Source organism: Triturus cristatus, chromosome 4_2 (assembly GCF_964204655.1).
Source record: "Triturus cristatus chromosome 4_2, aTriCri1.1, whole genome shotgun sequence".
Taxonomy (NCBI): domain Eukaryota; kingdom Metazoa; phylum Chordata; class Amphibia; order Caudata; family Salamandridae; genus Triturus; species Triturus cristatus.
In genome coordinates, this window is record NC_140586.1 from 698296496 (window position 1) to 698320033 (window position 23538).

General features: G+C 48.0%; 1 protein-coding gene across 4 annotated transcripts in view; it reads left to right on the forward strand.

Moving 5' to 3' along the window:
• Positions 1–23538, forward strand: part of USP24 (ubiquitin specific peptidase 24) — a 2082369-nt gene that overhangs the window by 693064 nt on the left and 1365767 nt on the right. The gene's annotated exons all lie outside the window — the stretch shown is intronic.

Sequence of the window (23538 nt, forward strand, 5' to 3'; positions counted from 1 at the left end):
TAGTATCAACAAACATACATCTCTTTCCATATCTCAACGATTGGCTGACCAAGAGTCCCACCAAACACAAATTTGGCTGATCAAGAGTCCCACCAAACACAAATGTCTAAAGGACATTAAAAAAACAGTAGACCTACTAAACCAATTGCAACAAAATTACATCTCCAAACACTCCAGGTACAAACATACCTAGGAGCAATACTCCGTATCAGGAAAAGCTTACCCCAATCCACAAATGGTTGTCAATCTCCAGAGCCAATTGGGTCTTTTTCAGCCACATCGTCACCGATCGGTCAAAACAGTGATGCGCCAATTGGGAATGATGGCATCATACATAGCAATAGTGCCACATGCAAAACTGCACAAGAGACCTCCCCAACCCAACAGTGTGTAGCATTGCAATGGTCAGAAGCGGGGATAACACAGATCTAGTGTTGATTTCACCCAAGGTCCATCAGGAACTACAGTGGTAGAACATCTCAAACATACTGAAAGGAAGCGCTTTCATTTTCCGCGCCAGCTAGCAGAGATCTGGAGAGAGCTTGCACCCTAGTCATTTTTTGACTAAAAATTTTTGGGCTTTTGTCGACATCTTTGAGCTTTCGACTCCTGGTGCAGGAGGTTTGTCAAACAGTCGACCCGGTTTCAAGCCCTGTGACTCCTGTCGCAAGCTGATGTTGGTCACCAATCCGCACCTCATGTGTCTCTGGTGCTTGGAGCGCGACCACGACGTGAATTTGTGCTCTGACTGCCATGCCCTGTACCCGAAGTCTTTGCGGGAGTGGTCCCGAAAGCTTTTGGAGGCCCGGCAGGCTGCTCCGCGCCGTTCGAGAATTCGGTCGGGATGAAGGTCATGGGACCGGTCGTGAAGTCAACACCATTCGTCCTCAAAGTCTTCGCACTTCTCGGGTAAGTCAAAGCACACGAAGGTGGCGAAGAAGCATCGTCGATCATCGCCTTCTCCCCTCTGTCGCCTTGAGCTTCCTACGGTGAAAGTCAGGACTAACTTCCTGACAGGTGCTTCAGCCGGCATCAGCCTCTTCGGAGCTCCTGCTGCCTTTTAATGAGGCCCTCACGGACATCCTCTGGGCACTTGGTCCAAGCTCAGCACAGGGGCTCCTGTGGACAGGATGATTGCCCGACGCTGCCGTCCAGCCGACCGTTTCCCTCTCCCAACACCCTACCTCTGAGAGCTTGGTGAGCCAAGCCTCATCCTCAAAAGGCGCATTCCCTTCTGCTCCCCCAGGTAGGCAATCCAAGAAGCTGGACCATCTTGGGTAGATGAGTTTTTCTTCCGCCAGCTTAGGACTGCCGTCGGTGAACACCGCATGTCTCTTGGGCCTTTGTACACACACAGTGTGGGATATGGTTGCGCAGGTGTGACCACAGTGCCCGTTTGAGCCCCGGGCCCTGCTCACCCACGCTGTTGCTGAGGGTCGAGACACAGCTAAGTTTACAATCCCATGTGGGCTGGATACCGACGACTCGCTAGGTAGAACGGTTTCCACGTCTGTAGCCCTGAGGCGCTATGCCTGGCTGAGGACATCTGGCTTCTCTGGGGATGTCCAATCCACACTTTTGGAAGTGCCCTTTTATGGCTGTCGCCTGTTTAGTGACACGGCGAACCGCGCGCTTGAGCGCTTCAAGGACTCTCGGGCTACTGCCAGATCCTTGGGCCTCACAGCAACTTCTCACCCCATGCAGTTTGCCTTTTGCCCCTTTCGTGGCTATGGAAGGAGTGCCCCACCATGTTCCACCCAAAGCCACAGGGCTGCACTAGCTACTCAGCCGATGCGTGCCCCGGGATGTGGGACGCAGCGTCATGGGTCTGGGGACTAGCAGGCAGGCCAGTCCACCCATACCCCCCTGCAGCAGCTGCCAAACCTTCCTAGTCCGACCTTTCAGGACCACCAGTTGCCAGTTGTCAGCAGGTTCCGCCATCACCTCCACCACTGGCACATCACGTCGGACAGGTGGGTATTGCAGATAGTCCGAATGGGCTACTCCCTCCCTTTCGAGACTCCCTCACCCTCTATGCCACCAGCACCCCATCGCATGTCGAAGGATCACTTGGCCCTTCTCCACCAGGAAGTTATGGCTCTCTTGACCAAGGGAGCTGTCGATTGAGTAGTAGGTCGTGGCTGTTACTCCCACTACTTCCTGAGAAGTACAAAGGCCTGCATCCTATCTTAGACTTCAGGGACGTCAAACACTTCCTCCGGAAGGAGAAGTTCTAAATGTTAACTTTGGTTCATGCCTTGTCTGCCCTCGCCCCTGGAGACTGGATGGTAGTGTTGGACTTGGTGGATGCTTATTTTCACATCCCCGTCTTGCCAGCCCACCGGCGTTACCTATGGTTCACGATAGGCCACAAGCATTTTCAGTTTACCGTGCTCCTCTTTGGCCTTACCAGCGAAAGTTCACGAAAGTGATGGCGGTGGTCGCAGCTCATCTGCGCAGATCAGGGGTACCAGTCTTCCCCCCCCTATCTCGACGACTGGCTGTTGAAGGCGGGCTCGCCCCAGGCTGTCATACCTCCAGACTACAGCGGATCTCCTGCATTTGCCGGGGTTCACTATCAACGTACCGAAGTCGCACCTGATTCCCTCTCAGAAGCTCCTTTTCATCGGAGCAGTACTGGATACAGCGCAGTTTCGGGCCTATCCTCCCGAGCACTGAGAATGACCCTGAGGCTGCTGGGCCTCATGGCCTCTTGCATCCTGCTGTTGGATCACGCCAGATGGCATATGCGGGCTATGCAGTGGCACCTAAAGTTCCAGTGGGCGCAGCATCAGGGGAATCTCTCCTATGTTGTCCAGATCTCGGAGGGTACTGTAAGTCATTTGCAGTGGTGGCTCACGAACCAGGATTGGGTCAACTGCAGATTCCTCTCCCTTCCCCAACCAGAGTTCACAACAGTGACGGATGCGTCACTCCTGGGAAAGGGCGGCCACATGGGAGTGGCGGAGATCCGAGGCCTCTGGTCTACGGCGGAGTCCCGGCTCCACAGCAACCTTCTGGAGCTTCGGGCGATTCGTCTTGCACTGGAGGCATTTCTTCCTTCGGTCAAAGGAAGAGTAGTGCAGGTGTTCACGGACAACACCACCACCATGTGGTACTGCAACAAACAGGGTGGTGTGGGGGTTATGGACCCTATGTCAAGAGGCTCTTTGCCTTTGGACATGACTGGAACATCGGAGCATATCCCTGGTGGTTCAACACCTGGCAGGTTCCTTGAATGCCAGGGCGTACAAACTCAGCTGCCGATGCACGATGGATCAAGAATGGCGTCTTCACTGGGTGGTGGTGCGTCTATTTGCCACCGCATAGAACGCGCAATGTATGCAGTTCTGCGCGTTGGAGTTTCCAATGCGGCACTCGCTCGCTCACGCCTTTCGGTGCGAGTGGAATTCTGGCTTCCTGTACGCCTTTCCGCCTGTACCACTTCTACCCAGAGTGCTGAAGAAGATCAAGCGCGACTGGGCTCAAGTCATTCTTGCGACTCAGTGCTGGGCAAGAATAGTCTGGTACCCCGAGCTCTTGAGCATGGCCATCGATCCTCTGATCAGACTGCCTCTTCGGGAGGATCTTCTGTCGCAGCAGCAGGGGACGGACGGTCCTCCACCCGAACCTGTCCCGCCTCCACTTCCTTGCGTGGAGATGGAGCGGCGACAGTTGACAGCATTCGACCTTCCTCCCGAAGTCTGTAATGTCATCTTGGCAGCCAGGCGTCCCTCCACTAAAAAGGTATACGCCTGTAGATGGAACAAATTTGTGGCATGGTGCACAGCAAAGGTTGTGGATCCCCTTTCTGCCCCTCTTTAAGAGGTTCTCTTGTTCATTCTTTCCTTGGTCCAGCAGGGCTCTGCTCTGGGCACTTGTAAAGGCTATCCATCGGCCATTTCGGCCTTTCTTCACCTTTTTGATCAGCCTTCTCTTTTCAAGTCCCATATTGTAAACAGATTTCTGAAGGGTATTACTCATCTCTTTCGTAATGCCCCAGTGGTACTTGAATCTTGTCTTGTGTGCTCCCTTTGAGCCATTAAATAATTGTCCGCTTCATCTTCTTACTCTAATGACTGCTTTCCTGCTTGCCATCACCTCTGCTCGCAGGGTGGTTGAGCTTCAGGCTCTGTCTTCAAAACCTCCCTTTCTTGCTGCCGATTCGACAAAGTGGTACGTCGTTCTAGGCCCTCTTTTCTGGCCAAAGTGATTACCTCTTTCCACATAGGTGAGACCATCACATTACCCACCTTCTTCCCGCCCGCATCCCTCCAAGGAGGAGAGACTCCACCGTCTGGACCCAAAACGTGCGCTGTCCTCCTACCTTGAACACACTAAAGACTTCCAGGTGAACGATCAACTCTTCGAGGGTTATGAGGGCGCCAAGAATGGTCGGGTAGTGCACAAACGTACTATCTCTCGATGGGTTGTCCTATGTATTAAGATCTGCTATTCTTTGGCTAAAAAGGATCCTCCAGTAGGACTGCGAGCCCAGTCTATCAGGGTGACGGCAGCCACTACTGCTTTGGGACGTGGAGTTCCACTGGTTGACATCTGCCAGGCAGCCACGTGGGCATCCCTGCACACGTTTACAAAGCATTACTGCCTGGACAGCCAAGTCTGAAGAGACTGCTTTTTCGGCTGTTCTGTTCTCCAGGACTACCTGGTGTGAACTTAGTTCGCAGACCTTCCACCGGGGTGGCATTGCTGGTGTATCTATTCTAAGGTAAGGAATATATAACTACAGTCTCTTTCAGATGAACAAGTTACTTACCTTCTGTAACAATGTATAATAAGAGACCTGTATTAGTTATAGATTCCTTACCGCCCCACCTATCCTCCCCGTTCTGCGAACTGACTTCTAGGGATAGGGACTCCCTTACAGGGCCGTAGTTATGTGTACCAGTGGCCAGTGTCTTGCATGGCTTCACTTCTGGAATCGAAAGTCATGTCAGAACTGACGTCATCGTGCCCCCGCAATGTCATCTCGGCGACCACGACGCTGAAGACTGAAGCGGAATCGACAGAATCCACCGACCGACGCGCAGGGGTACTGCTATGAAAAATGTTTCCGGATGCAGTCTGACGCCCGGGGGTAATTCTAAGGTAAGGAATCTATAAATAAATATGTCTCTTACAGATATGTTGTTACCGAAGGTAAATAACTTGTTCTACAGGTAAAACTGTCCTTCTCCAAGCAGACAAAATAACTGCAATGTATTACATCCAGAAATGGGGGAGGTGGGGGAAATGCAATTCCATGCAACTGTCACAACTAGTACCTGCGTGGAACCTAAACATTGTTCTAACATGCCTTATGAGTCCACCATTTGAAATACTTCATAATTATATAATAAAATTTTTAACATGGAAGGTGGCTTTTCTTGTTGCAATAACATCTCTACGAAGGGTTAGCGAAATACATGTGCTCTCTGTGGAAGAACCATACTTTAAAATGTTCCCAGACAAAGTGCCTTTACGCACCAACCCAAAGTTCTTATCTAAGGTTATACCACTTTTCCATTTGAATCAGACTGTAGAGCTACCGGTTTTCTTTCCAAAACCAGAGACCGTCTCAGAGCATGCCTTACATATACTTGGATGTTAAACAGGCACTTCTGTACTACTTAGAACATTAAAAAACCCTTCAAGCAAACGCAACAACTATTTGTTTGTTTTTCAAATCCACATAATGAAAAGGCTATTTCAAAAGCAGGAATCTCAAATGGACTGTCAAATGTATCCAAACTTGTTATGCTAAAGCAAAACGAAAATTAACAACTATGCCAAGGGCCCATTCAACAAGGAAAAAAAGGAGCAATCATTGCTTTCTTGGGAAATATCCCTCTTAGTGACTTGTGCAAAGCAGCTACATAGATGAACCGACATACATTTATTAAACATTATTGTGTGTATGTTCAAGGAAGACAGCAAGCTCTAGTTGGACAAACATTCCTTCAAACAAATGCACTATCTCATGCCACCATGAGAGAGGTACTGATTTACAGTCTGTGCAGAACATGTGTATTTGTAGCCAACACATGATACAAATGGAGTATGTTACTTGGTTTGTAACTTTCACAGGTGATCAGCAACCAGTTATATTTATGAATTGTGATTTGTCGGAAAATGATCTTCAATGCAATTATGTATTTATAATTTCTTGTAAGAGATTATTTTGCTAAAAGTGTAAATATTCATAGTGTGTAGGGCTGCAGATTCACATGCACCCTCCTGCCTCCCTGGCAGGTATTAGATGTTGAGAAGATTACACACTAATACAGCATGTGCAACGGCAAAAGCAAACTTAGTAGACTTTATCCTCACTCCTTATATGGCAATGGGAAAAAAACATTATCTACCGAAGGAGCCATTGTACACGTGCAATACGTGGAGTGGCAGGAGAAACGACGCACAACACCGATCATCAAACGTCCTTGAGGAAAAACAACTTAAAGAGTCCGAGCACAACACTCGATGGCAGAATTATGCATAGCATATGAATCTGCAGCACTACACACTATGAATAGATGCTTTCAGGGTTAGTAACATAATCCTACTGCTCTACCACTTTTCACTCAGAAAATGATCAGCTTTATGGACCAATACACCCTAGCAAATCAAACTCACACCTGTTGAGTTGGCAGCACAAGCAGAGTAGGCACAAAGAAAAGTTGGCAGGACATATACCCTGACACATACATTATAATTTACAAGTAAACTATGTTTTGTTAGAATTCCAAAGGGCTAAAATTAGGGCACTGCAAGAGAAGTTGTACAGGATGCTTATATCTTGGCATTTAACACCCAGGTAAACGTGTCATATTTCACTCTACATTGACCCTCCTTGCTCAATTATCCACTGATCAAAATCTGCACGGTACACTCACTCTTTAGACATAGTTTGTCTAATGGTCTCAGCCCAATCCAACCAAATCGAGTTTCCACCTCCTCCATTCTCACCTGCTGATTTCAGACACTCTGTGTTGTGCTCAGGTCATGGTTGTCAGAGCCTCCCTTCTACCAATCTGTGCTTACCGTTCGTGAAAGCTTTTAGCAGACTCTTTTCTGCTAAAAGAGCTTTAGCTGATCACACATTGACAAGGGAGTTCCATGCTTTCTCCTGGATACTTATAATTACAAATATTTTACCTTTAGTTCCGATATATACATCTATATGCAGGTTCCTCACCTTTTGAATACTTTTCTAGGCATCAGACTGGATCAGGAAACTTTCAAGCAGTACCCCTGCACACCTGTAGGTGGCGTCCTGTAGCTGTGCGCTAGCATCATTCCACTCTGGACGTGACTTGACGAACTACAGATAAATGCCACCCAAGCGTGCTGATGTTAGTTTCTTTCTTTAAATGCCACCGGATGTGGATCTGGAGCTACCGCTAATCTCTCACGTTGCAAAATCGTGGAGATTTCACTCCCTGAAACCACCCATTTTAAACCTTGTAGTTACGTTGCAAGCAAATGTGTGTGACAGACCCCACCTGATTTTTCTTCAGTGCTTGGCATTGGCCCACGACTCCAAGGCCTGTAGTGACTGTGCCTTGATGAATCGGAATGCCATCCAGACTGAAGCGAATCTGTATATCGCCAGACCCCCAGAAGACTTCACGCCGTGCTCGGTCGAAGTCAAAGGAAGGTCCCAATCCTGTTCCCAAAGTCGTTCCCATGCAGATCTTAATCGTGGTCAAAGTCAGCGGGTAAGTGAAAAAAAAAACACTAGGTGTCCAAGTGTGACTCTACCCCTCCCGCCAGTCTCAAACTCCTGAGAATGCACAAGGGTGTAAACATGCCTCTCAAACTTGCTGCTAAACTTGATCTCCTTCGGAGCTGATTCAGACTCTTGTACCAGAATAACCCAAATTTCCAGGACCTTCAGTGACTCTGCAGCAAATTCAGGAATTCTGTAATGCCACTCTGCGCCTCGTTAGCATCCTGCCAGCTGCATCTGATGTGCTTTCAGACTCAGGGAACCATAAGGCCCTCCGACTGGGACTCCACAGGCAGGTTTGCCCTTGGAACCTCTGGGATAGTGTTCGGGTCCCACACTGGCATTGATTCGGATGTTGACTGGAAACAATACCAACCCTGGGCCCCAGAGCATTGACGCCAATCGCTATGCCGAAGGATAAGGCTTAACCTATAGTGCCAACTGAGACTGCCTTTACTGCTATCTCTGGGCTGCAGCTTTCCTGCGACCACATAGAGAATCTCTTTTAAGCACCTCACACATGCCTACAAAGCTCTCCATGATGAAGGACCAGCATACCTGAACCACAGCCTCGCATTCCATGTACCGACCAGACAACTCTATTCCATCCAACTCACCCTAGCCTCTGTCCCCTGGATCCACTAGAACCAAACCGGCGGAAGATCATTCTCCTACCTCGCCGCCAAGACCTGGGACACCTTGCCCCTCAACATCAGGCAGTCCATGTCACTGACCGAATTCAAGAAGGACCTCAAGACTTGGCTCTTCGAATGATCCTACACCCAGAAGGACCAGCAATCTCCCTCTCCCTCCCCAAGAACCTTGAGACTCTCGCTGGTGAGTAGCCTTGTTGTAAAAGCCCCCGATTGATTGATTGACACCTTGACCTTAACTCAAGGAATGGCCCAGATTAGTCCTAATCTTTTTGGCAGTGACTCCAACAATGATCGCTATCATGAAGGAGACGAGTTTGCTCAACCATACACTGAGGACAACTGGTATTATGAGCTACAAGATGCTAGTGGGCTAGATGGATACTTCTTCATACACTGCCCTGGTCTCTCGTCCTGCACCCGCTACTGAGGAAAGTGCCACCTTTACATTGGTCCGAAGGGCAGCGGAGGTCCTTAAGCTCCAATTGCCTACATTGGAGGTGGAAACTAATGTACTCCCTGAAGTCCTCCAATACAGACAGACCACTACAGAGCCGCTATTGCCTTTTAATGAGACCCTTACGCGCACACTTCTAGACACATGGGCAAAGCCATTTTTTGATGTGCCAGTAAACTGGCAGATAGTGAGGCACCATCGCCATTCAATGGTCCATCAAGGACCAGCTGTCTATTGGGCCAATACACCCACACCTTTAGGGACTGTCCCTCAGGCGCTACCTACTATACCAGGGGACTTTCACCTCACTCCTAATCAAGTCATTCAGGATGGCCATGATGCAAAATTTTTCAATTTGCTGTGGGCTAGATAGCACAGATTGCTATGGTTGGGCGATCTCTGAACTTCTCCGGGGTTGTCTAATCTTCCATAATGGACATGCCCTTCGATGGCTCTTCCTTATTTGGAGAAAAAGCATGTTTCAGCTCTTGAGTACTTCAAAAGACAGCAGGACCACAGCAGGCTCTTTGGGCCTGTCTGTCTCAACGCATCAGTTGTGCCAGAAGTTTTGCTCTCTCTGTTTTTTACCTTCAATGCCGCTACAAGACTGGTAACCGTAACAAGGCGTTTCAATCATATCACACCCCCCCTAAAATGTATCTGATAGCTCCCTGCTGAAGCGAGGATCCAGTTTAACAGTGTGCATGACACACAAAGACCTACACCATGATCAACCTAAATGCCACTCAGACTCAAGCTCTCGGCATGCAGCTGCTCCCTATGAAGAGATAATTTCCTCTTGCTCGATCCCCCATGACCAGGACCAAGAAAAACTATGACCGCTCTTTCTCTGGATGCCCTCTGAGAATATGGGACTCTCTCACACCAAAGATTCAGGTTAACCCATTGATAAGCAATTAAAAAAAAAAATCAAGAATATCATACAGAATATATTTTTTACTTAATGATGCATTAGTTTGCCAGATTTGGAGACCACCTCACACATGGAGTAGTCTTCATAGTTGCTGACACCACACCTCTGCACCAGGAAGGCATCTCTAGGCAATAAACATTTTGCTCCGGCGCCCCATCTTCGTTGCTAAGGAACACTATTTGACATGTAATGGGATGAGCTTAACCCTACCTTTGTTTTTCTGGTGCTCCATGTCGTGATATTATGATGTCCCTGAGTTATATAACTGGTTGCTCACGATCTTGTGCTCTGACACCTTTGGGTCATGTTTGTGCTATTTAAAACTTTAAAATAAAGTACTTTCTGGTGCTGAAGAAAGGTGGGGGCCTTTGTCCTATTTTAGACCTTGGTCCTCTCTGAGAAAGGATAAATTCAAGATGCTCACCCTTGCTCATATCTTAGAGCCTAGAGCCTAAATGGTAGCGTTGGACCTGCAGGATGCTTATTTTTATATCCCCATCCTGCAGGCCACAGGAATCGCCTATGGTTCACAGTGAGAACTTTCAGTTTGCCATGCTCTCCTTTGGTCTCATTAATGCCCCCTTGGGTGTTCGCGAAAGTGATGGTGGTCGTTGCAGAGCATCTTTGCGGTCAAGGGTGTGGGGTTGGGGGGGTTCCAGTTTACTCCTACCTTGCCGACTGGCTGTTGAAGGTGGGGGTTCTCACCAGGCAGTCGTTACCCACCTCCAGATTACGGCGCACCTCTTGACACCCTTGTTGTTCACTAACAACGTGCTAAAGTCCTACTGTACACTTTAGTGTTTTTCCCTTGGTCCGGAGAGCCAAAGGACATTTCGGTCTATGATCTCAATGTTTTAGCTACTGTCCTGGCTTTCATATGATGAGGCTACTGGATCTGATGGCCTCCTACATCTTGATGGAGGCCTGGCTCTATATCAGTTTTCTACACTTGAGCCATTCACTTGACGTTGAAAGCCTTCCTGCCATCCATCATACGAAGTCTTGTACAGGTGTTCAGTGACAGTATCACTGCCATCTGTTACTTCAACAAGCAGGGCGGTGTGGGGTCGTGGACGCTAAACCTCTTTTAGTGGCTGGAGTACCAGTGAATTTTCCTTGTGGCACGCCACCTGGCATGCCACCTGGCATGATCTTTGAAAATCAAGGTAGACTAAAACGGCTGACAACACCTAGGGCATCACTAGCAGCTGCACCCGGCGGTTCAAGGTTTCTCCTTGGATTAGAAGAAATTTGGCTCTATTTCTTCACCACCACTGAGAATGTTCATTGTTCGCATTGTGGTACCCAAGACAGCTCTATCGACAACGCATTCCTAAAATTGAGCTCCCGGTCCTGTATGCTTTTCTGCTGCTACCCCTCTTGCCCAGAGTTCTGAAGATCAGGAATGACCAACCTAACTCATCCTAGTAGTAAAAGATTGTGCAAGGAGAGTGTAGTACCCGGTGGAGATCCTGGGCATGAGCATCTGTCCTGTGGTCAGGCTGCAGCTTTGGGAGGACCTTCTGTCCCAGCAGCAGGACATGGTCCTGCACTTGAGCCTATGCAGGCTTCATTTTCATGCTTGGAGGCTGAGCAGCGGCAGTTGATCGGATTTGACCTTCCTCCTGAAGTAGTTTTTCATTATGGCAGCAAGGCGTCCCTCCATGAAATCCATTTACTCTTGCCATTGGTACAAGTTTATTGCTTATTGCGATACTAGGAAGACTGACCTACTTACCAAACTATCTAAAGAGTTTTATTTTTTTTGTTGTCTCTAGCCAATGACTTGTTACGGTCACAGTCATCTTTTTCAGCTTTTTTGTGGTTGCCAGACCAGTCCTCTTTATTTCAGTCACCTGTTGTGATGCATTTTTGGAAAAGGTTGCAGCATTGGTTTTCGCCACATCTTTCATTGTGCCTCAGTCAAACCTAAACTTGGTTCTCACATTCCTACTGTGTGCCCACTATGAGCTCATTCACAACTGCCTATTGTGGCTCCATACTCTAAAGACAGTTTGTCTCATTGCCAAAACATTGCCACGTGGATAAGTGAGCTACAAGCCTTCTTGGTCAGTTCTCTGTACATGACATACTTTCCAGACAAGCTGGTGTTGAGGAACCACGCCTCCTTCCCGAAAGTAGTTATTCACTTTCATGTCAGACAAAACATCATCCTCCTAGCTTTCTTTGCTCCAGCTCACCTCTCTAATGAGGAGGAGAGACTACATCTGTTGAATCCCATAAGAACTCTCAGCTTCTTTATTGATCGTACCAGGGTTTATTGTGTGGACTATCAGCTTGTTGGATTCGCTGGAGGGAAAAATGACAGCAGTGCAGAAAATCACCATTTCTCACCGATCCTCCCCTGCATCAAAATCTATTACATACTGGCTAAGAAACAGCCTCCTTAAGTCCTGCGGGCTCGTTCCACCAAATCTAAGGCTGCTACCACTGCCTTGTTACGCGGAGTGGCTGTTCTGGACATATACCAGGATGCTACTTGGGTGTTGCTCCACATGGTCAAAAACCAGTAATGTCTGGACAGGCATGTCCGATGAGAAGGGCATTTTGTCTGCTCAGTCCACCAGGACTTTTTGTTGTGAGCTCGTTCACAGGCCCAGTATCTGGGTAGTATTGCTTTGGTATCTATTCAGTTGGTATATAGAAGTTTATTACCTTCAGAAATGCTCTTTCTGGTAGATACTCTAACTGCCGATTACTCACCGACTCTCTCAGCCTCCTCATTCTGTGACATTGGCTCCTTTCCTTCTGAAAAGGTCACCAGTCTAGATATCTGCAGACTGTGGTCAATAACAGTCAGCTGTTGGGCTCTTGGTATTGCGACGCAGGCAGCCTAAAATATAACTGATGTCAGAGTGCTTGAGTACTGCTTATGTGGTGTTCTGCATGTCATTTCTGGAGAGGAATGACACTGGCGTGGAGTCTCACTTTGCCACCTACCTGCACACAGGGGTACTGCTTGAAAGTTTTCAGATCCTGTCTGATGCCGAAGAGATCATTTAAAAGGTGAGGAATCTGCTGTAAGATAGAATATCTACGTGAAAGGAGTTACCAAATGATAAGTAACTTGTTCACTAATCCCAGGTACCTGACTGGTTCCAGATTTCTAAACAGCAATTGCTCCTGTGTATCGGCATGTGGTTTCTTCAGACTCTATGTCCTCACACTGCCTTGGAAGTGACAGTGCTGCACCATACATAGATGTCACTATTCACACATCAGTTCCTTCCATAACCTCTGACGGGGATTTTAAGCTCCACTCCCAACTGTCAGTTGTACCAACACCAGAATTCAGAATGATATTATGCAGGGTAAACGTCTCCTCCCAAGGTGACCAGTTTCCCGCCGTGCAGTGCCTGCACATGTCTCTCAAGGACTTCATGACATTTGATTAGTGCGCTTTGGTCCAATCATGAATCATAGTTTTGCAACAAGTGCTCCCTGTTGCATCCAGATAGTGATTGGGAAGCAAAACTGTGTCTTGGAACACAGGTGAAGTTTGAAGCAGATCCTAATGCAATTTTAGGCCATTCTGGATATAAATCTCAGGGCTGCTTCTGTGCTAAATCTTGATCCTGCTCAAAGCCCTTGGTTAAGTTCTGTTCTTGCTACGGGCTCAAGAAGGGCAATCAGGATTCGCCCCCCTCTCGGCACCCAAAGCGCCGCACAGTTGACACTTGAAAGGCCTGACTCTACCAGCATTTTCCAACTCTGAGGTCATTTAAGGTTGTTTAAGGATATTGAACCTTTACATTGAATACACAAGGAACCATCATGTGGATAACTAGTTTTTTGCAGCATTTTCTGTTGCCAGTAAAGCGAAGGCAGTGCAGAAAATTGCTAAGATCGATAGGCCTCTTCATTCATTAAAATCTGCTGTGTCATGGTCAGGCAGGTGACTTTATGACTGCACTCGATCTGAAAGACACTTACTTCCACATAACTATGCACCCCTCTCATCACTGCTACCTACGCTTTGTGGTAAGTGGACAACATGATCAGTTCAAAGTATTGTCACCACTGCCCCCAGAGTATTTGCAAAATGCCTTCCTGTGGTAGCCACCCATCACAGGAGCGAGATTCACATATTCCCCTACTTAGTCAATTGGCTGATCTACAGTGCATGCCTTTAAGCATCTCGCTCACACCCACAGTTTGGGATTCAATATAAGTACTGTCAAGTCCCACCTTCAGCCTTTCCAGATCCAGCACCTTCTTGGTGCCATATTCAATACAGTCACCAGCAAGGCTTACCCCAGTCATGCGTGGGTGCAAGCATTCCAGCAGATACTTCCTCTTTTTGAGAGCCAAATCGTCAGTTGACGGTCATAACAGTTATGCACCATCTCTGAAAGATGGCCTCATGCAGAGTTCTCTATGCCAGACTTTAAATTCATCCACTTCAACAATGCTTATCAGCACGGTGGTCACAAGCTTTCTGTTGTGGTGGAATAGCATATTCTTTTGTAGGCTGCCCCTTCAAATACATTTATTCATAGACGACCATCACTGGGGATGCTTCGCTCTCAGGGTGGGGAGCGATTCTTCAGCAACTGACCATGGAGGGCATGTTGACGCTGCAAAAAAGGGGCCTCCACATCAGTTACTTTGAGCTCCTGGCCATCTAGCTAGCCCTCAAGGCTGTCTTTCACCAGGCCAGCACAAAGTAGTTCTGCTAAAATCAGACATTAGTCACTCCACTGCTGGATACACCACCTGGCAGACTACCTTCCAGGAGTGGACAATGTTTTTGCAGACCTGCTTGGTAGGATGCTGCAACAAGTCCTTAAGTGAGAAGTCCACCCACAAGCCCTTCTCCCATATTTCTGCCATTTAGGGGTTCCTGCGATCGACCTCTTCACCACCACCCAAAACTTCAGCTCCAGGTTCCCACACCCAGAGTCCATGGGCAGTGCTGATAAATTTGGTCAGGGATCTTTGCCTACTCCTTTACACCTCTCCCACTCCATACATATGTGGTTGGGAATCTTCGGCAAATCTCACTCTCATCCTGGTCGCTCCACTATGGGTCGGACAACCATGGTTCTCGACCCTCTTCACGAGAACCTCCCCAGCAGGCCGGCTGGATCTTCTCAACCAGAACCAAGTCACAACCAGACATGTCTACTCCAGGAAACTCAAACCAGCATCTGGCTCCTGAGGTCCTAGAATTTGGTTATCTCATGGCCCCTCAACAGTGCATGTCTAGCCTCAAAGAAGCACGCAGGCCCACTGTGTGGGCTTGCTATACTGCCAAGTGGAAAAGCGTTGTCCTTTACAGCATTCCTAAGCACATTTACCCGCTTAAACCTGAAGTTCAGGATATTGTCAACTACTGGCATTTACAGAAATCAAGTTTAGCTTACTCTTCCATTCGCCTTCACCTATCTGCTATTTCAGCCTCCATGCAAATCAAGGAACACTCTTCTGTATTCAAAATCACTGTCATCAAAGCTTTCATAGAAAGACTCAGAGAATATTCTTCTCCGGGTACCCCACTCCCCTGTTTGGAAACGTAACGTTGTCCTTGCCAGACTCTGTGGCTCCCGTTTTGTACCCCTTCATTCCTGCCCTTTATAATTCCTTTATTGGATGGTTGCTTTCCTTGTAACTATCACATCTTTAAGGCACGTTAGCGATTTGCAGGCCATCGTTCTAGTAGTGCAGTTTATAATGACAGGATTAGAACCAGAACCAACCCTAAAGTGTCACTCAAACCATTGAGCTCCTGTTTTTTTTTTCCTCAGCCAGATTTGGTTGTTGATGTCAAGCATGCACTCGTGTATTTCACTGAGAGGGCCAAGCTTTTTCGCAAAACTCAGCAACCTTTTGTTGCTATCACCAACCATCTTGAAGGGCATGCTCTATCTAAAGCGGGGGTCGAGATGGATCTTTGAATATATTCAGACCTGCTACCTTAAGGCTAAAAGAAATTTACCTGCCTCACCCAAGCTTCATTCCACTCTCAAAAAAGGAGCCACTATGGCTGGCCTTGGGAATATGTCTATAGCTGACATTTGTAAGGCAGCTACATGGTGCAATCCACACACATTTACCAAGTACTACTGTGTAGATGTCTAAGCCTGCAAAAAAGCAAGAGTTGGACAAGTATTTCTTAGCACTATATATCAGTCGTATGCAACATTCTTTGGCTAACCACCACTTAAGAGAGTTCTGCTTTTACAGTCTGTGCAGAGCACGTATAGCTTCAGCCACACATGCTGTGTATGGAATATGCTACTTACTCTGTAATTTGTTGGTAGCATGTGGTGTTGTAGATTCACATGCGCCTACCCACCTCCTTGGATTTTTTGGGTTGTAGTTGTACATTATTTCACTTAAACTCTTTCAATATAACTTCGTAGATGATCACCACACTTTTCTATTTAGCGTTCCATTTTAACGTTTACATTCTGAGCAGAAAAAAATCTAACCATGAACCTGGTGCTTATGCGCACTGCCAGCTAAGGGAAGAATCACTATGCCTTGGTCTTGAAAGCCGTTTTCAAACAAAATGCAAATGTCCAATCCAACAGTAGATGGCTGGGTTATGCAGCGCATGTGAACCTACAGCACTACAAACTGATTCTTACCAGATAAGTAGCATATTCCTTCAGGCATCTGCATTCTCCACTGACTAACCACCGCTTTTGGGGATATTGCTTCGCCATCCATGCAGAGCATGTGTACCTACAGCCACACATGCTACAAACGGAAAATTTCTAACAATGGATTCTATGTCCATGCACAATACCTGGTAAGGGAGGAGTCACTCAACAGCCCGTGACTCAAAAGGCTTCTGCTGGAAAAACAACATGCAGTGTCTGAGCCCAACATTTGATGGTAGGAGTATACTGAGCACGTTAATCTACAGCACTACAAATTGATGCTTACAGAGTGAGTAACATTTTCCTTCTAGTGAATACTCTATCTCCTGTTCTGTGGAGTAGAGTCTTGAACATCATATTAAGATTTCACGTCATGTTTCGAAATACTATTACCTGCAATCTCTTCATAGAGATCCATATCTTGGGTCGCAGTAGGAGAAAGATGAAAAAACCAGCGTCGGTGCGCTAGAGTGGTGCTTCTGAGCAGCTTCACCCTGCCACTTCCAGGTTGTGAAAGAGTTTTCACTGTGCCACTTGGCGCCACCTGTCAGCGCAGTGGAGCATTGAGAAAGTTCTCTGAATCGAGTCTGGCGCCACGGATGTTCCTAATACGAGGAATCAGCGGTTACATAGAGTATCCTCCAGAGATACCATTAACAAAGATAACTAAATATTTCTTCCCTTACCTTGACGACTGGCTGATCAAAGCGGGCTTGCCAGTCAGTTTTTGACCAATTTAGAACTACAGTGTCCGCCTTTCATTCCTGGAGTTTTGCAACAGCAAACTGAAGCCACATCTGATGCTGAAAATAGGTTCTATACTGGACACAGTAGCAATCAAGGCCTTTCCACGCCTGCAACGATCCCAGGACATTTTGTGCACTTTGGCACAAACAGGCCTTGAATTGGAGCCTCCCTTTCCGGTGGATGCAATACCAGGCTGCCTGTTGGACAGTATCTGCATTTCGAAGGAGATAGCCCTACATGTTCGGTGGTGGCAGGTGAATACCAGCTTCTCATTTGGCAGGCTAGCCTGCATACCCCATCCAGCACCCACAGTGGTGATGGATTCATGTCTGGGAGAGGTGGCGATCAGGGGTCTGTGGTCCTCAGCGGAACAAATGTTCTGCATCAATCTCCTAGATCTTCAGCCATTTGGCTTGCTGTTCGTGGTCTCTAAATACAAGGGCAGATGGGTTCAGCAAACAGCTGGCAGATCACAAATAGTGTCATCACCCTGGAGTGGTGCAGGACATTTTTGACCAGTATGGCGTGCCCTGGCTGTTTTTGTTTTTACCACTGACAAGAAGGGGCAGTGTCTATATTACATAACGCTGGAATTGCTGCCAAAAGGGGACGTATTCCATAGAACATGGAACTTCTATATGCATTTCAACTGCTGCCTCCCATCCTTTGGTTTATTAGGAAGGCGAGGCCAGACAATGCCCAAATCAGTTTGATAGCCCTGGATTGGACCAGGAGTGGTGGTAACTGTTGAGCCTGAGCTTCTCCTCCAGTTCTATAGGAGCCAGGTTGGCCTGAAGCTCTCTCTGACCACTTTTTTCTATATTACATCTGAGGGACTGGCAATTGGAGACCAAATCACTCAAAGTCCTGAAAGGTGCACTTGAGAATTCATTTTGAGACGGGTCATCCCAGTCCTATTCCTCTTCTTGGATTTCCTCAATCTCCTTATTCTCCTCTGAGGTGGTCTGTAGATGGTGTATCTCTTGCTAGGTCCATATGGCTTTGTGGAAACCATCCTGCTTGGATTCCCTCCTCAACTTTAGCCCCCTGTGCTAAGCCATGCTCCTCAGCTCTACCATGAAGTTAAGGTGCAAAAATGGGAATCAAAGATAAGTTTGGAAAACAAATTGAAAACGATCTAATCAAAATGCTGTCAAATTAGTATAGGTTTTATTAATTTTGTCCTTTAAGATCGTGTAGCACTGCTAAACACAAGTTTTGGAACCCAGGGCTGAACACCAGTGTAAATGAGTAGATTGTTATTTGGGTTAGATGCAAGTTCACCACAAGGAATAAGACCACAAACTTGTTAAGAGTAAAGTTCAGTTTTATTGTGAACCTTGGCTCAACACACTGATACGTATAGCACAAAGCAGATATGGCTATCTTAGGAAAATGTGTGAAGTATTTAGCAATATGAAAACAATTAAAAAGTCAATAGACAACACAGTATAAATCCCACAATCAATTTATGAAAAACGGAGAAAAACATATTGAGTAAAATGATACCAATCAAAATATATCTAGTAAGGAGACCTAGAGATATACATTTTTAAAGATTTAAGGCAAAAAGAACCAAGAAAAAGTATAGCCTCAATCAGTAGGCACTGTTCATGGTTGACCGGCACCTACGCATGAAATTAGGCCGACTGTGATGGAGCGTGGGTCGGATATACCATGCGGATTTGTCCCAGACAAAGATTTTACCTTTAGACTCTCAAAACCAAAAGGTTGCTGGACGAGGTCCCACTTGCTATTGGTTTTTGCAGGGAAATTCAGCTTTCTGGCCAACAAAGTTCTCATTTGAAGAGGATACTTTTTGTGCCTTTACTTGGCCACATTTTCTTCCTTTGGACGTAGTCTGTTTTTTATGGAGCTCCAGAGTGGGGCAAAGTAATCATTAGCAGCAAAAAAAGTTGCATCGGAATTAGGTCACCTTTACCCACTGATGCCCCAGAGGTTTTGGAAGTCCAAAGATTTTTTATGTCCTAACTTTACACAGTTTCTGTGCAGCTCCTTTTGGCTACTTCTCAGGCTCCCAGGATCCCAGGGACAGCACTTAGGGGCAAGTCTCACTCCAACATAAGTCCCCAACAGGGTTCAGTACAGTACCAGTTGCTACAGGCTAGTGGGCACTGGAGGAAAAAAGCATCTTGCAGCTAGTTGTATCCATGTAGCTATACAAGAGGGCAGCCAACTGACTGTTGGATCCCACCTCTTAGTACTGGGTACATTTGGAAGCGGGTCCAACCCTTTAGGTCTCCACATAGATATCAAGCAGCAGGTTCAGGCCTCTTTTGTTCTTCCACAGGTCCAGCAAGCATTTGGATGTGCTGTGGGTGTGATGCCAGCTTTGCAGGTTTCACTAGCTAGTGGGTCAGTGTAGGAAGGTAGAATATGTTTAGCATGGTTACCCACAATTTTTGCTGGTGTCAGTGTTTATTTTGTTTTTTACTTGCATGTCTGGCTGGGATACTGCTAATTAGGTTAGGAGCAAAGTCACAGTGCTTTCTCCCTAAATTGACTATGGTAAATACTTCTGTACCTCCACAATTGGCTACTGGTGTATCCTTATTAGTCCCTAGTATGTGGTACTAAGGTACCCAGGGCAAAAGTACACCCGGAGTCACCCATGGGTCATTGTGTCACCCATGAGAGACAACTCAAACTGTGACTACAGGCCTGCCATTGCAGCCTGTGTGAGTTGGTGCTAGAACACCTCATGGCAGATATTTGTTTTTTTATATAGAGGTCACTGCACTTAAAACGTATGTCACACCTCTGGCAGGCCTTTCAGTCCTGAAGGCAGGATGCTTGTTTACAAGTATGAGGGTGCACCTGCATGAGCAGGACACCCTTACAAACCCCAGAGTCAATTCTCCAGGTTTTGTAACTGCGGTCAGCCATTTTAATACATATAGTGAACATCAGTCATTACGAAATGTATAACTATATCGTGGCTGCCCCGAACCTGGCCATGTTTGGTATCAAACATTTTGGAATCATACCCCAACACTGATTCTAGTGTTGGAAGTAGGAACTCATGCATTTGGGGGGGGCTCCCTCCTGTTCTCCCGGTAACAGCCTTTTTCAGGGTCTGACAGCAAGCTACTGCTGCTGCTGACCACAGACATGATTCTGCCCTCCTGCTGCTGAGCCAAGTTCGAGCAGGGGAAGGTAGAACAATAGGGTTCTTGTCGCAGGGCGATGTGACCACCTCCTAGGCAGGACTTAGTGTATTGTGCTGGGGTGGGGCTGCTTACTAGCGCTACCAGACTGCTTTGAAGGGCACATTTGGTGCCCTCCTTGCATACTCCAATTGGAACCAGTTCTGGGAGCCCTTGGCTCCCGCTCAGGTACGAAACTGGACAAAGGACATGGGAGTATTCTCCCCTTTGTCCAACCCCTCCTCTGGGAGGGACCCCATAGTCGTTCCAACCCTTTCCCTTGGCTACTTAAGGGCTTACCTCTGGGTGGCTCTTCAGATTTGTTGTGGGAAAAGACCCAAGCCTGAAACCACGACACTCTTAGACCATCTGGACACTTGGACTTCGCTGGACTTCGTCTGGAACCTAGACTGCATCAGGGAAGACTCCTGCTGCTCCGGGTCTCGCTGTTCTGCAAAGTTTTCTTCATCGTCTGTGTCTGTGCTTTCCAGGATCTTCAACAGACCTGTGGGCATCAAGGACACCTGAAGTAATCTACCTTGGAGTGAAGGAGTCACTTGCCTGCATCTGCAGGCACTGCAATTAAGCTGACTGATCTGCTGTTCCTGACGTCCCACGTCCTTCGAAAGGCTCCGCAACACAGGTGGTGGTTCTGCAACTCACTCGAGGCCTGACCTGTCCTCTGCAATTTTGAGGCCAGTTTCATTCGTCTGAACCGCTGAGACCAGGCTTGATGGCTCTGCACTCCAGAGATCCTCGGGCTAAAAGAACCTCCAGCATCTCTTACTGCCAAGTACAGCATCCTCACTGCATCCTCTGCACTGTGGGCCTTCATCTTTGGTGAGCTGCTCGAGGGAGGTCCTCTTGCGACTCTTGTGCCTTCGGCCTGTGTCTGTCCTCCTGAGGGTCTTCTGCTTCAGTGGGCTCCCCTGCTTGCTTGGGGCCTGCTTCTTGTGAGTCCCTTGGAGCTTGCTGGTCCCAATGTTGCTCCTTCTTTGCTTTCCTCACCTGTTGCAGCTTCTAAGGCGTGTTGGTGCTCCCGCTGGACACCGACCCCCTGATTTTTGACTTCCGACATGGGACAGCTCATGCACAGCTCCTGGTCTTCCTCAGCGTCGCTTGGGCCCCACAGCTGCAGCGACAAGGTCACCATCAACTTTTCGGAACCATCCCTTTTGGTGGGCATTGCTCTTTCGTGTGTCCTGGTCACCTCTGTGTGGCATAGACATTGTCCCCTCTGTTTACAGGTTCTTCACTTCAAGAATCCACCCTTGGATTCCACCGGAATCTTGCACAGTCTTCTCCAGCTGCATCTTTCCTGCATTGTGGTCTACGGTGGTTTCTGACGTCACTTCACATCTATGCACCCGACTTCCCTGATTTTTGTTTTTGTTTTTGGAAGACCTTTATTATGCACAGCTGCGTCATCTTACAGTACACATTCACCAACCATGGCTGCTAATCTAGGAGACAGTAAGCAGTTGTTTCCAGACATTAGAACACAGCCATTCAGCCGGCAACCCGGGGGTCCGGCGGCGTTGTACACACTAGAATTGCTACAGTCGTTAGGCAAGTGCCTTGAGAAAGTACAGGTCCATGGTTTGTGTTTTTTTCTTGTTTGTTTTGTGTGGTTCTTTATGCTTAGTGTCAGCAACGGAGATGACGCGGCACTCCAGCCCGCATTGCGGCCATCGCAGTCGTCGCCCAGGCCCTCACTGAGAAGCGCCCTAATTGTCGTGGTGGCTCTTAACCGTGGGGGTCCTTGGGCAGCGCAGTGTCAGCGTCGTGTGTGCAATGCTGGCCGGAGCACGGCAGTAGTGTATCGGTATAGCTCACTGAGACATGAAAACTATCGCTTAAATTCGGCGAGTTCAGCCTACAGCTGCATAGTTAGGGTCTATGCGCGGGTTGTGAGGCGCGCGTCTGTCCCCCCTGCGCTGCAGCCCCGAGGTCGCTGGTCGTCGAGGCTATGTCCAGTATTCACCCCAATGTGTCCTGGTCAAGATCTCACTGAGAGCTCTGAACATACGCATCCGTGATGGGGTGCGCGTGTCACCGCATCTCTGCTGCCAGAGAGCGGTGTGTGCCTAGTAGGGCATCGCTCCGGGGATATCGGAAGATGCGCAATCCACTGTGATCCGCTATAAGATAGGAATCTGGTCAGGGAACATGACCAGTAAACAAACCGTCCCCCACGCGTATGTGGCGTTAGGGGGAGTAGGGGTTAAAATTGTAAATTCAGGTGGGGTCAAGAGGAGAGGGGGGGAGATCATTGTGCGCTGTAGCGGGAGGGGTTGGCAGCTGTCCAATGGGGCACAGCGGGGCAGTACACTGCGCGCAGGAATCAGCGGGCGGGAGGGGGGGGGGGAGGCGCCCCCAGGCTGGTTGGGAACCCAAAGCTGTGACGCCCACATTTATTTTCTTGGCGCGCAGGGTGCTCTACTGCGCTAGGGGGAGAAGGGCAAAGCGTGGCGAGGTGGTTATGACTTCTCGCCTGCGTACCCAGCCAAGTGGTGTGTGCGCAGCTTCGAAGCTTGGCAGCAGCGATCGTTTGGTGTGTGATATCTGTGCAGTGATGTAGCGCAGGCGCCGGCCTCCTGTAGGACGGGAGCAGAGGCCACCAGAGGCGAGCAGGGGGGTCGGGAGTTGTCTCCGCCACAGCCTCAGATCCGTCTCTGATTGGCTGCAAGAGATCGGGTAGGTCCATGGTCTCAGGTTATCCCTCAGTCCTGGCAGGCCATCTGGAATGCCTTAAGGAGGTCATCCCAAGGCTGGGCGATGGGGAACTTCCGAAGCCCCGCGGTTTCCTCCCGAAGGAGCACCGTGCTCTCCGCTTGTGCCCAATTAATGAAGGAGGCTTTCCAGTACCTAGCGTGCGGGGGGGTCGTGGCCTTCCAGTGTTTAGTGAGCAGGCGCTTGGCCGTTATAAGCCCCATGTCCCAGAAGCGTGCCTGCACTTTGTTGGTTTTTGTGCGCTTATACAAGCCTAATAAGCATGTCTCCCATGATGCACCCGACTTCCCTGATATAGGTGTCCTGGTTCCTAGGGTATCCATGGGTGGGGTGACTATCCAACCTTCTGTCTTCCATCGCAACTCCCAGAATTAGTGTGCATAATGTTGTAAATCTGATCCCTACTAAAAATCTGATTGCTTTATTTGTCTTCACCTATGCCTCATTTCTATTAAAGTACCTATTTTCTGCGTAAAGCGCTCTATCACT